The sequence below is a fragment of the Salvelinus namaycush genome, chromosome 5 (genome assembly GCF_016432855.1).
Source record: "Salvelinus namaycush isolate Seneca chromosome 5, SaNama_1.0, whole genome shotgun sequence".
NCBI classification, from domain to species: Eukaryota; Metazoa; Chordata; class Actinopteri; order Salmoniformes; family Salmonidae; genus Salvelinus; species Salvelinus namaycush.
The window spans coordinates 14,181,680-14,196,811 of NC_052311.1; positions in this window are offsets into that span (position 1 = coordinate 14,181,680).

Below are 15,132 nucleotides of genomic sequence, written 5' to 3' on the forward strand. Positions count from 1 at the left end.
TAAGCCCACCTAGAATAACCTAAACCTGGATCTTCAGAGGAGAGTTCTGTGTAGTCTTATTGTCAGACTTGTTACTTGTCAGCTGTTCTTTGCAGTGGTTTCTAGTGTCACTGCTTTTAAAGCCAATGTATACATTTCAAAAGGTGTTATGAACAAACTGTGCCCTAAAGATCACTGCTGTGGCAGATGAGTTATGTGTTGCCTTCAACACTTCAGAGTAGTGTGGACTTTTTTTAAGGGAAGTGCATTCAAAAACATTATTTCCCTGTATTTTTAAATTATATTTCCACATTATGAGGTCGAAAAAACACAATGAAAATGTGGATTGAGCCGACATATGCAGTGTTTACCAACATTGCCTATAAAATGTGCAGTGTTGACATAGCGTGGTTGGATTGAATCCCAGTCCTTTTATTTATTTTACTAGGCAAGTCAGTTAAGAACAAATTCTTATTTACAATAACAGCCTACCCCGGGCCAATTGTGCACCACCCTATGGGACTCCCCATTACAGCCAGATATGATTCAGCCTGGATTCAAACCAGGGACACTTGCACTGAGATGCAGTGCCTTAGACCACTGCGCTACTCTGGAGTCCTACAGTAATGGAATTGTAAAACACTTGAACTCCTATCAATGGATAAACTTTGATTTCACTTAAGATAAATTTACAATAAATCTAGGTGAGTGAACATATACAGCTCAAACGTTTGTGTGAATTACAAACCTCAAATAGGTTCTGGATGACATCCCATCTTTGAGGAATAGAAATGTGATTCCAGAACTTCCATGCTGGCAGGCAGCAATCAGTGTTAAAGAAACTGATCAATACTACCGCACAACTCCTTCACAATTACCATACACAGGCCGTTCTCGTATGCCTACGTCGATGCTGGCTATTTCGAGACAGAAACTCATAAGCACAACATTGTAGAAAAAGCCAAATTTATTCAATTCTCCTGTTTAAAAACCACGATACATTGAAAATGGATGGGGAGACTTAAGACAAGAATACAATCTGCAAAAACCACCAGCCACGGCGGGTAGATTGAAGAGTCATTTGAATAGTACAATACTTTTGTATTATCAACAGTATGCTAATAGCTGACAGTTTATCAGAACTTTTCATTCAGATCCTTTGTTGTGATAAATTCTGCTCCACTTCAAGACAAAACAGAACCAAATCTTTAGGATCCAGATATAGGATCTAATTTGAAACAGTTTGCTACAACAGGAAAATAATCCTGAAGCAACAGGACATTCAAATTATTACCGTAAAACATACGGTTATAATATAACTACTGTTCCCTAAAGAAGGGAATGAGGTATAACATACTATATGGGAGTCAACGACCAATCATATTCACTGGAAGAAAAATGAAATCACACCCAACAGGCTTGCACCCATTTCAGCGAGCAGAAATCCCGCTGGGAAAAAACATGTTACACCTCATTCCCTCTTTCAGGGAACAGTGGTTATATTCATAACTGTATACTTCCTTTCAGTCGGTCACTCTGTATAACATTCTACGGGGACATACAATCACGCCCCAAGCCGGCTCAGAGGTTACCAAACTAGGAGGCCCATGGCAGCCCAAACACATACAGGTTCCACCGGCTTCAAAAAAGGGTTACAGAAGCCACATTTTTCCCTAAAACTTAACCAAGACACCTGAACTGTCAGAGCATCATGAGGGCTGAACTGTCACAGCCTCATATAGGGAACCAGAACCTGCTGCAACTTGGCAATGCACACTGACACGCCGCCACTACAGCCCAAGTCCATAGACCCTACGGTTCCAAGAACAATACTTACCTTGCAAGCCTGAAATGTCAGAACTCATACATGAAAGCACAAGTCCAAAACAACACCTGTTGTGACTTGGTAAAGCGCACACGCGCACTGCATAGCATTGACCAGAGTCAATGAACCATGGCAGCCAGAGGCTCAAACCTAAAGGAAACCTGCAGTAACCTGTGTACTTGTGCAGTGCCACAGCAGCCTAAGGCTGAAACCTACAGGAGACTGTGGTAACCCTGATAATGTGCCCAAGTGGCGCCGGAAGAAATGGCAGCAGTTTTACAGGCACCCAACCAATTGTGCTATTATGTGTTTTTTTCGCGTTATTTGTAACTTATTTTGTACATAATGTTTCGGCAACCGTATCTTACGGCAAAAAAGAGCATCTGGATATCAGGACAGCGATCACTCACCTCGGATTAGACTAAGATTTTTTCTTCAACAAGCAGGACATTCTCTGAACACCCGACAAGGCCAACATCCCAGTTATTTGCAAGAGGAAGAGACGCAGGTACAGAGGACACAGAGCGGGATGCCTCATAAGGATCTGCAGAAGGCGAGTGGGAAAGCTGCCGTTACCGTCAATATTACTCACCAACGTGCAATCATTGGACAATAAATTAGACGAGGTATGATCATGAATATCCTACCAATGGGACATCAAAAACTGTAATATCCTATGTTTCACGGAATCGTGGCTGAATGATGACATGGATATTCAGCTAGCGGGATATACGCAGCACTGACAAGACAGAACAGCACACTCCGGTAAGACGAGGGGGGGGGGGGGGGGGGGGCGGTCTGTGCATATTTTTAAACAACAGCTGGTGCACGAAATCTAAGGAAGTCTCTAGATTTTGCTCGCCTGAGGTAGAGTATCTTATGGTGAATTGCAGACCACACTACTTGCCTAGAGAGTTTTCAGCTATACATTTCGTAGCTGTTTATTTACCACCACAGACAGATGCTGGCACTAAGACCGCACTCAGTCAGCTGTATAAGGAAATAAGCAAACAGGAAACGACTCACCCAGAGGCGGCGCTCCTAGTGGCCGGAGACTTTAATGCAAGGAAACTTAAATAATTTCTACCTAATTTCCATTAACATGTTAAATGTGCAACCAGAGGGAAAAAAATTCTAGATCACCTGTACTCCACACACAGAGACATGTACAAAGCTCTCCCTCGCCCTCCATTTGGTAAATCCAAATTCAATTGCTCGGCCTCTGACCGCAAGGCACTACAGATGGTAGTGTGTACGGCCCAGTACATCGCAGGGGCTAAGCTGCCTGCCATCCAGGACCTCTACACCAGGCGGTGTCAGAGGAAGGCCCTAAAAATTGTCATTGACCCCAGCCACCCCAGTTATAGACTGTTCTCTCTACTACCGCATGGCAAAAGACACCGGAGTGCCAAGTCTAGGACAAAAAGGCTTCTCAACAGTTTTTACCCCCAAGCCATAAGACTCCTGAACAGGTAATCAAATGGCTACCCGGACTATTTGCATTGTGTGCCCCTTCCCCCCAACCCCTCTTTTACGCTGCTGCTACTCTCTGTTTATCATATATGCATAGTCACTTTAACTATACATTCATGTACATGCTACCTCAATTGGCCCGACCAACCAGTGCCCCTGCACATTTGCTAACCGGGCTATCTGCATTGTGTCCCGCCACCCACCACCCGCCAACTCCTCTTTTACGCTACTGCTACTCTCTGTTTATCACATATGCATAGTCACTTTAACCATATCTACAAGTACATACTACCTCAATCAGCCCGACTAACCGGTGCCTGTATGTAGCCTCGCTACTGTTATGGCCTCGCTACTGTTATTTTTCACTGTCTTTTTACTGTTGTTTTTATTTCTTTACTTACCTATTGTTCACCTAATACCTTTTTGCACTGTTGGTTTGAGCCTGTAAGTAAGCATTTCACTGTAAGGTCTACACCTGTTGTATTCGGCGCACATGGCGAATAAACTTTCATTTGAAGGCTCAAACCTACTGGGAACTGTGGTAACCTGGATAAATGTGCAACCTGCTTCCTGCCTAACACCCAATCACGGGCCCAGCAATAAAAACACAATCAGCCACACTTGGAGCAGTTACATCCAAGCGATAAAACCTCAAAGGTGTGTCGCAAACCCCAACTCGCTGCAGCAGAGATATCACCAATTGTTATGCCCTGGACAATGCCCAAGGAGCCACCACACCTCTAGTGTGAACACACACACCGCTAGGCAACCGTTGTGCTTTGCTTTCATACGTCAGAGAGAGAGAGAGATTCCACAATCCAATGAGAGACGTTGCTTAGAAAACGTCCTATCCCGAGCTGGATTAGCGAAACAGACAAAAAGCTCACCAACACGGATATCATTGGTCCTATCCATTCGTGCATAAAGCGAACCTCAAACGCTCTCCACTTATATGTATGCAATCCTCTCATAAAAGGCGCATGCGCCAACTGTATAGTCATAATCAGGTTCGAGGGTAAACCCCTAGCCGTCAAATGCAACCTTTCAGAAGAGGTGCACCTCTGTGTTTGCACCTCAGTGCAAACACAGATTCAACCACAAAGACCAGGAAGGTTTTCCAATGCCTCACAAAGAAGAGCACCTATTGGTAGATGGGTAAAAATGGAAAAAGCAGACATTGAATATCCCTTTGAGCATGGTGAAGTTATTAACTACACTTTGCATAGTGTATCATTACACCCAGTCACTACAAAGATACAGTCATCCTTCCTAACTAAGTTGCCGGAGAGGAAGGAAACCGCTCAGGGATTTCACCATGAGACCAATGGTGACATTAACTTTTTATGGCTGCAGGGGCAGTATTGAGTAGCTCTGATTAAAGGTGCCCATTTCAAACGGCCTCGTACTCAATTCTTGCTCGTACAATATGCATATTATTATTACTATTGGATAGAAAACACTCTCTAGTTTCTAAAACCGTTTGAATTATATCTGTGAGTCAAACAGAACTCATTTGGCACAAACTTCCTGACCAGGAAGTGGAAAGTCTGAAATCGATGCTCTGTTCTACTTCCTGCCTATACATGGGCATGATACGTAAGAGTATACGTGCACTTCATACACCTTCCCCTGGATGTCAAGAGGCGGTGAGAGAAGAAATTTCGTGTTTATCTTGGTCTGAAGTGGAATAAATCCTCTTTGTATGACGTGTCCCTCATTTCCGGTTTTCTAGAGAGCGCGCAGGGGGACATGGATTTGCCTTCTGTTTAGCTGCCGTTATAGTCGACTAATATCTCCGGCTTTGATTTTATTTGATACATGTGACCATATCATCGTAAAGTATGTTTTGTCAATATAGTTTCATCAGATTATTGAAAATTTTTCGGGAGTTTTGCCGTGTTCCGTTCTCTTCCGTTTGTTGACATGGAGAGCGTCGTGCCACCTGGCTAGTGTGCTTGCTAATTGAAGAGGGAAAGTTGCCGTTCTAAATCCAAACAACGATTGTTCTGGACAAAGGACACCTTGTCCAACATTCTGATGGAAGATCAGCAAAAGTAAGAAACATTTTATGATGCTATTTCATATATCTGTCGTACATGTGAACTAGTCGTGGGCGCCCAACGTTTGGGTACTCTAGCTATACCGAAGCTGCATATCGTAATGAAATTATTTTTAGAATTCTAACACTGCGATTTCATTAAGAACTAATGGCTCTATCATTTCCTATACAACATGTATTTTTTAGTTATGTTTATGAATAGCTATTTGGTCAGAATATGTGTGTCAGAAAAAGTGTCAGGAAAAATCCGGACGTAGTGGGAAAAAGTAGCTAAGTTAGCACAATGTGTAACCATTGATTTCAGCTCTAAATATGCACATTTTCGAACAAAACATAAGTGTATGTATAACCTGATGTTATAGGACTGTCATCTGAGGAAGAAAATCAAGGTTAGTCAAAAATTATATATCTTTTGCTTGTTTGTTACGATCGCTTACTTTTGCTACTGGGAAATTGCTTGTGTTTTTGGCTATTGTGGTAAGCTAATATAACGCTATATTGTGTTTTCGCTGTACAACACTTGATAAATCGGAAATATTGTCTGGAATCACAAGATGCCTGTCTTTCAATTGCTGTACACTATGTATTTTTCAGAAATGTTTTATGATGAGTATTTAGTTATTTGGCGTTGGTGTCTGTAATTATTTTGTCTGCTTTCGGTGCAATTTCTGATTGTAGCTGCAATGTAAACTATGATTTATACCTGAAATATGCACATTTTTCGAACAAAACATAGATTTATTGAATAACATGTTATAAGACTGTCATCTGATGAAGTTGTTTGTTGGTTAGTTTGGTTGGTTCTTGGTTAGTTAGGTTGGCTTTGTGCATGCTACCTGTGCTGTGAAAAATGTCTGTCCTTTTTTGTATTTGGTGGTGAGCTAACATAAATATACATGCTGTTTTTGCTGTAAAACATTTAAAAAATCGGACATGTTGGCTGGATTCACAAGATGTGTACCTTTCATTTGCTGTATTGGACTTGTTAATGTGTGAAAGTTAAATATTTAAAAAATATATATTTTGAATTTCGCGCCCTGCACTTGAGCTGGCTGTTGTCATAAGTGTACCGACGTCGGGCTTGCAGCCATAAGAAGTTAAATATTTCTCAAAAATATTTTTGGAATTTCGCGCTCTGCCTTTTCAGTGGAATGTGGGAGGAGTTCCGCTAGCGGAACCCCGGTGCCAGACAGGTTAACTTTCACACATTAACAAGTCCAATACAGCAAATGAAAGATACACATCTTGTGAATCCAGTCAACATGTCCGATTTTTTAAATGTTTTACAGCGAAAACACCACATATATTTATGTTAGCTCACCACCAAATACAAAAAAGGGCAGACATTTTTCACAGCACAGGTAGCATGCACAAAGCCAACCTAACTAACCAAGAACCAACCAAACTAACCAAGAAACAACTTCATCAGATGACAGTCTTATAACATGTTATACAATAAATCTATGTTTTGTTCGAAAAATGTGCATATTTGAGGTATAAATCAGTTTTACATTGCAGCTACCATCACAGCTACCGTCACAAATAGGACCGAAGCAGCCAGAGTAATTACAGACACCAACGTCAAATACCTAAATACTCATCATAAAACATTTCTGAAAAATCGATGGTGTACAGCAAATTAAAGACAAACATCTTGTGAATCCAGCCAATATTTCCGATTTTTTAAGTGTTTTACAGCGAAAACACAATATAGCATTATATTAGCTTACTACAATAGCCTACCACACTACCGCATTCATTCATCAAGGCACGTTAGCGATAGCAATAGGCACGTTAGCGATAGGGAATAAACCAGCAAAAGATATTAATTTTCACTAACCTTCATAAACCTTCATCAGATGACAGTCCTATAACATCAGGTTATACATACACTTATGTTTTGTTCGAAAATGTGCATATTTAGAGCTGAAATCAGTGGTTATACATTGTGCTAACGTAGCATCTTTTTCTCAGAATGTGCAGATATTTTTATGACACTCAACTATTCTGACCAAATAACTATTCATAAACGTTACTAGAAAATACATGTTGTATAGGAAATGATAGATACACTAGTTCTTAATGCAATCGCCGTGTTAGAATTCTAAAAATAACTTCATTACGACATCCAGCTTAGTTATAGCGAGAGCGTGCCCAAAATCTGGGTGCAAACTACTAGTACAACATGTTCGACAGATATATGAAATAGCATCATAAAATGGGTCCTACTTTTGATGATCTTCCATCAGAATGTTGTACAAGGGGTCCTTTGTCCAGAACAATCGTTGTTTGGTTTTAGAATGTCCTCTTCTCCAGTCAATTAGCACGGAAAGCTAGCAAAGTAGCGCGAAGCTCTCCTTCCTGAACAAAGGCACACAACACAACACGCCTAACGTCCCGAATAAATTTCAATAATCTAATAAAACTATATTGTAAAAACATACTTTACGATGATATTGTCACATTTATCAAATAAAATCAAAGCCGGAGATATTAGTCGTCTATAACGACAGCTTTTCAGAAGGCAATACCAGGTCCCTTTGCGCGCGCTCCAGAAAACAGGAAACTGGTGACACGTTATACAAAGAGCTTTTATTCGACCCCAGATCAAGTTATACACTCCATTTCTTCTCTCACTGCCTGTCGACATCTAGTGGAAGACGTATGAAGTGCATGTATACTAATAAATATCAAGGACATTTATAGGCAGGCCCTAGAACAGAGCATCGATTTCAGATTTTCCACTTCCTATCAGGAAGTTTGCTGCAAAATGAGTTCTGTTTTACTCACAGATATAATTCAAACGGTTTTAGAAACTAGAGAGTGTTTTCTATCCAATAGTCATAATAATATGCATATTGTACGAGCAAGAATTGAGTACGAGGCCGTTTAAATTGGGCACGATTTTCCCCCAAAGTGAAAACAGCGCCCTCTGTCCTCAACAGGTTAATTATAACAGTTACAGTTTAATGGCTGTGATAGGAGAAAACTGACGATGGAACAACAATTTTATACAATACTGACCTAATTGATAGGGTGAAAAGATGGAAGCTTGTACAGAATAAAAATATCCCAAAACATGCATCCTGTATAAAACAAGGCACTAAAGTAATTCTACAAAACATTTGGCATAGCAATTCACTTTTTGGGGCAAATCCAATACAACACATTACACACTACCCATCTCCATATTTTCAAGCATAGTGGTGGCTGCATCATATTATGGGTATGCTTATAATCATTAAGGACTGGAGAGTTTTTTATGATTAAAAAAAAGGAAAAAAATGGAGCTAAGCACAGGCAAAATCCTAGAGGAAAATCTGGTTCAGTCTGCTTTGCACCTGACACTGGGAGATTAATTCACCTTTCAGCAGGAGAATAACCTAAAACACAAGACAAAATCTACACTGGAGTTGCTTACCAAGAAGATAGTGAATGTTCCTGAGGGGCCAAAAATCTATGGCAAGACTTGATAATGGTTTTCTAGCAATGATCAACAGCCAAATTTTCCGAGCTTGAAGAATTTTATAAAGAACAATGGGCAAAAAGTTTATAATCCAGGTGAGTAAAGCTCTTCGAGACTTACCCAGAAAGCTTTAACCACTACAAAAAGTGATTATAATATGTATTGACTCAGGGGTATGAATACTCATGTAAATGAGATATTTCTGTGTTTCATTTTCAGTAAATTTGCAAAAAAATACATTTTCACTTTGTCATTACGGGGATTGTGGGTAAATGGGTGAGCATTTCTTTTAAATCCATTTTGAATTCAGGCAGCAACAACAAAATGTGGAATAAGTCAAGGGTATGAATACTTTCTGAAGGCACTGTATATATACAGTACCAGTCAAAAGTTTGAATACGCCTACTCATTCAAGGTTTTTATTTTATTTTACTTTTTTCTACATTGTAGAAAGTAGTGAAGACATCAAAACTATGAAATAACACATATGGAATTATGTAGAAACCAGAAAAGTGTTAAACAAATCAAAATGTATTTTATATTTGAGATTCTTTAAAGTAGCTAGCCTTTGCCTTGATGACAGCTTTTCACACTCTTCCATCCATAGGCGGTGTGCAAATGAGCCCCTTCTTCCATACCATGTACATTCATTAATTCGCCATAACCTGGTAGCACCAGCATGGCTGAATGAAGGACATTCCAGGTGTACTTTTGCTCGTCGGTGAAATCTTTAAACAGGGATAAGCGACACTTCACCGCTGCAGGGACAAGAGCTAAATACCTTCCCCAAAACTTGGAGGAAATCCGCTGCGGGGGAGAAGACGGTCAATCCACCCCCAGGTGATCTGCCGCCCTAATAGTTCACTCTCTCATGCCGAATCCAAAGCCGGGGCTTTAGACTGTCCCAGAATGATGTCGTCCATTTTACACTCTGAAAACCCTCCAGAGCCAACCAAGGATAGTATATCATTCCTTGAATCTGGACTCTGAACACGGCCAGAGAAACCGGAGTGAGCCTCACTCGGCCTGGGATGACACCTCTGTCAACTCCGACCACCGCTACTGCTCTTTCCCGGCCTCAGACATCCCAATTCCCGAGGTTGCTTTGCCGGAAGACCCTTCGCCAGCAGCCCCAATCTTTCTCACAAAGTAGGCCCAACATCCAATGGAAGTTGAGCCCAGTGGGCGACATTGGTCACATCAATTGGTCTGAGCCAAAGCCACCCCAGGTAAACAGGACAGCACTAGGGCCTGGTCGGTGTTTCAAACTTGGCTGGTTAGCCTTTTTGAACTTAACCACTGGCCATCTACCTCAAGCAAGGAAGCACTGGCTACACAAGCAGAGCAGAAAGTAGTGGATTTTTAGCAAACACATAACCGAAACCAAGACCAAAAACTCGCAACAACTAGGGGGATGAGTACTCTCTCCCCAATAAAAGACACCTAAGCCGGAGCCAAATCTCATAGTCTTCGTCTGCATGAACAGTTTGAAGATTGCGTGATTCATTCTTTCTTCAGGGGAGCTGAAGAGCAAAGAATTGAGGAAATGGATGCTAGCCCTGGTATTATAGCTAGGAAGGCGAGGCTTCCGAGGGCGGGCTCGGCACCCATTGGGCGTGATTTCTGTTTTCTTCAGGTGAATATGATTGGTCGTTGACGCCTCCATAGTATGTTATATCGAGTGACTGACTGAAAGGGAAAATCAGTTAATAGCCCAGGGGTTTATTTGCTTCAATCAATGAACACAACGACGCTTATTAGAGACAGGCTTCTATTTGAGCCAGGCGTCTATTTCCTTACTGCAAACAGCTTTTGCTAAATAAAATGTTGAAAAACCTCCCACACTGTTTATTGTGACCAGTATGACCAGTATAAACATTATAGTAACAAATCCATCGCAGAGACTATAGGCTGTATATCATATGTATATCCCTTATTTTGGGTTTCAGCACCATTCTCTTAGTTATTGCACCTCCTTGCACCTTGTATCCCCCGTAGTTGCAACACGATCACACCAGATAGACTTTAGTATTCAACGTTTGTCCAGGTTCCCAGGACATTGGGAGATGCCTTTAAAACCATCCACTAGGGGCAACTTAATCGTCGAGTTGTTTATGCTTAACCGTCAACCTTAACCCTTACCCACTTTCACTTCACCATAGATGTTTATCCATCCCTGGACAAACATTGAATACCACTAGTTAAGCCGAACATTGCAATGTCTGCTTCCGAACATCGCAATGTCTGCTTCCAATTCACACCCTCAAACACGTAGATCCCCTGAACGCAGCCCACTTTCCAGGCCACTTTCCAGCTCACACCCTCAAACACCTAGATCCACTGAACGCAGCTCACTCTCCAGATCCCAATCACCTGAATTCTAATCACCTGTTCACACACCTGTATGCCATTATCACACACTATTTAGTTCAGTTATTTGCACCCCGTCACTGTGAGGTATTGTTTGTTTTGTGACACACGTCTTCAGAGCTCTGGTTTCCCCGTAATTTAATCCTCCCGTGTATGATAGTTTTTGCCTGCCTCACTAAAGACGCCTTTTGCCTATTCCCTGCCTGTACTTTAGCCTGTCGGATTTCCTGTTATCAGCCTATTGCCTGATCTCCCGGACTACTTTACTAGCCTTTTCTCTGCCTGTACTGTTGCCCTTTTGGACCCCCTGTGTATGGCCTTCTGCCTGCCCCTGTGGTCCTATGCAATAAACACCTGCTGCGCCCTGCGCTTGAAACCAGCTCTCTGTCGCCCCTCGTGTTCATTACAAACATGTCAAATCACCCTGCTGTTTCATGCATGGCAATAATGTTCTTCTTTTGTGTAATCTTTACAGTACTCACTGAAGTACACTCCTAAACAACTCATTTACACCCTGTGTTTATTTGAAACAGGAGGTTATTTGCTGAAATGTGTGTCTATTTGAGATTCAGTTTCATGGTATGTGGATTAGAATTAATGGACATCTTTAATGGACAAAAAGCACATAAAAGGCTTCACAATTCATAAAGGTCATGTTAACTGAATGATATTATCTCACAGAACCAAATGTATAAGATCTCCTAAGCCTGTGTTAACCTCAGACCTTATTTTCTGCATTTATCCCAACACCCTATTCTTTCCCCATTAACTTTCCCCATAGGACGGACTGAACGAACCAGAGTTAACTCATATCTGTTTTTAGGATTACAAGCTGGCGAGCTCTATGGCAGCTGCTGTACACTATGGACACAGTTAGAACAAGAAGACATTTTTCTATCGCCTACACTTGATGCTAGTTAGCTAGCTGGGTTAACGTTTGCAAAGCTAACTAGGTAAATATTATAGCTAAAAAAGCTTAGCTTGCTGCCAAAGAGCTTGCTAAGACTATGTATATAATGTATTTGTAGTATACCTGAGAGGTATACTACAAAGCAGGTTCAAGTAGCCAGCTAAATTGCCTAAATATCTTCTTTTTTTTCTCTTTTGTTTTGTTGATATGCTTGAATTGGGCTTGGTCTAATTCACTGAACAACACAAACACATATAGGTTTTCTTAATGAACAAGAAAATCAACAGTTATTTCTGGTTGTTAATCAACGTTAGCTGGCTAACTCATTGATACAGCTTTGTAGTATATCCCTCTGAAGGAGTCCTTGATATTTATGGTTTTAATGTGGAAAAGTTACTTTGACAGCGGGAAAAAAGTCTCTGGCAGGCGATTCTATTTGTCTGGGCATTTCGGGTAAGTTCCCTTTCTTCCTTGTTATAAACATTTTCTATCAAGTTATCTAGCTAAGTTAAGCTACTTCATCGCTATGCTGTCTGTCCATAGTTAGCGTTAGTTGGCTAGCTGCTATTAAAAAAGAGACCACCAAGTACCAGTTATAAAGTCTGTTTGCTTGTTAGAGCTATGAAGAGAGGTGAACCAAACATAAGTGTTTGTTTTATTTTGATAGCTAGCTATTAACAAAGGGATATTTTTTTTTTTACAATAGATCCCATAAAAGATGAGGCTGTTTTTAGCTTTATCTCAGAAGAAGGAAGGTCCTGAATTCTAATTGGGTGAGAATTGGCCTCCTCTATTTCCGCCAACGCACATCAGATGAAGATTCAAGCCAAATACTCAGTGACCTTAGCTTAAATGCCCAATAGCAAAGTTTAAAGTTGGGTAGAGAAATCCCTCCATAATAATTTTAGGACGTTTACCATTCCAAATGACATTTCTCACCGAGATGTCTATTTATGTCCTTAAAACCTCTCTGGGATATGTGGGACGGTAGCATCCCACTTGGCCAATAGCCAGGGAAAATGTAGAGCGCCAAATAAAATAAAAATGATATAAAATCAAACTTTCATTAAATCACACATGTAAGATACCAAATTCAAGCTACACTCGTTGTGAATCCAGCCACCATGTCAGATTTCAAAAAGGCTTTTCGGCGAAAGCATAAGATGCTATTATCTGATGATAGCACAACAGTAAACAAAGAGTGTAGCATATTTCAACACTGCAGGCACGACACAAAACGCAGAAATAAAATATAAATCATGCCTTACCTTTGACGAGATTCTTTTGTTGGCACTCCAATATGTCCCATAAACATCACAAATGGTCCTTTTGTTCGATTAATTCCATCCATATATATCCAAATTGTCCATTTATTTGGCGCGGTTGATCCAAAAAAATACAGCTTCCAATTTGCGCAAAGTCACTACAAAATATCTCAAAAATTACCTCTAAACTTTGCCAAAACATTTCAAACTACTTTTGTGATACAACTTAAGGTATTTGTAAACGTTAATAATCGATCAAATTGAAGACGGGTCTATCTGTTTTCAATACAGAAGATCAACAAACTAACGCTACTTTTCTAGTCTTGCGCAACTCTCAAACAGTACACATGACGTTACACTGTTTCCAGGTGGCCTTACTTCTTCATTTCACAAAGGAATAACCTCAACCTATTTCCAAAGAGTGTTGACATCCAGTGGAAGCGGTAGGAACTGAAAACAGGGTGATTAGAAATCCAGTATTCCAATGAAAACTCATTGAACAGACAGTGACTTAAAAAAATAATGGTTAGTCCTCGGGGTTTTGCCTGCTACATAAGTTCTGTTATACTTACAGACATGATTCAAACAGTTCAGAGTGTTTTCTATCCAAATCTACTAAAAATATGCATATCTTATATTGTGGGGATGAGTAGAAGGAAGTTGAAATTGGGCACGCTATTTATCCAATAGTGAATTTGCTGCCCCCTATCCTAGAGAAGTTTTAAAGAATAATGAGGAAGCATTGAAAACAAGAAATTCATATGGGGGAGGACATTCATTTTAATAACGAAACTCTCGCATAAAGAGTAACATGAAGTGGGGACCATCTACTTAGATCTTTTTTATTTATGTTGCACTAAAATTCTCATTAATCATGAGTTGCAAATTGGATCGAATTTGAATGCCCAGGTATGTAAATCCCTTATTTTCTAAAGCGATAGGTAAAGAAGGTAATGTGACTTGTTGGACTGTGGGATTTAGAGGCATTAAGATAGACCTGTACCAGTTACATTTATATCCAGATAAAGAGCCTAAATCTTTATAGATGTCATGTCCATATGGTATAGATTTAGAGGCATCGGTAAGATACAGTAAGATGACATCAGCATACTGGGAAATATGGTGGACTGTTTCTTTGATCTTAATAGGCAAGATATTAATATTTTGCCTAATGGACTAGCACTTTAATGAAAGGGCAAATAGGCCATGATTCAGAGGACAATCCTGTCTTGTGGGTCTTTGTAGGGCAAACTGTGGCAGCGAAATGGCCAGTTTGGACACGGCAGTGGAGCCGGTATATAGGGTGCGGACCATACGAATAAATTATGACCCGAAGTGTTCCAAAACAGCCCATAAATACTCCAATTCCACACGGTCAAACATTTTCTGTGTATCTAATGAGAGGAGAGTGCAAGTCTGTGGTTGAGAAGCGGCGGAGTCTATAATATGGAATAGTATGTTGTCCGAGGCCCACCGACCCTTTATGAATCTTGATTGGTCAGGATTAACTAATGATGATATGCAAGTCCCTAGTCTTTTTGACAAGACCTTGGCTAAGTTTAAAATGCGCAGTTCAAAATTGATAAGGCCCTGTAGCTTGAACATTCAAGAGGGTCCTTGCCACCTTTCAATAGCAAGGAAATAAGAACTGTTTTTTTGGTCGCTATGGAATGTCCCAATCTCCAGCAAGTGGTTTATTAAGTCTAGTATTACAGATATGACTAAATTCGACACAGCCAACAATAATTCAAGAGGGATATCATCCAAAGCTGGAGACTTGGATTT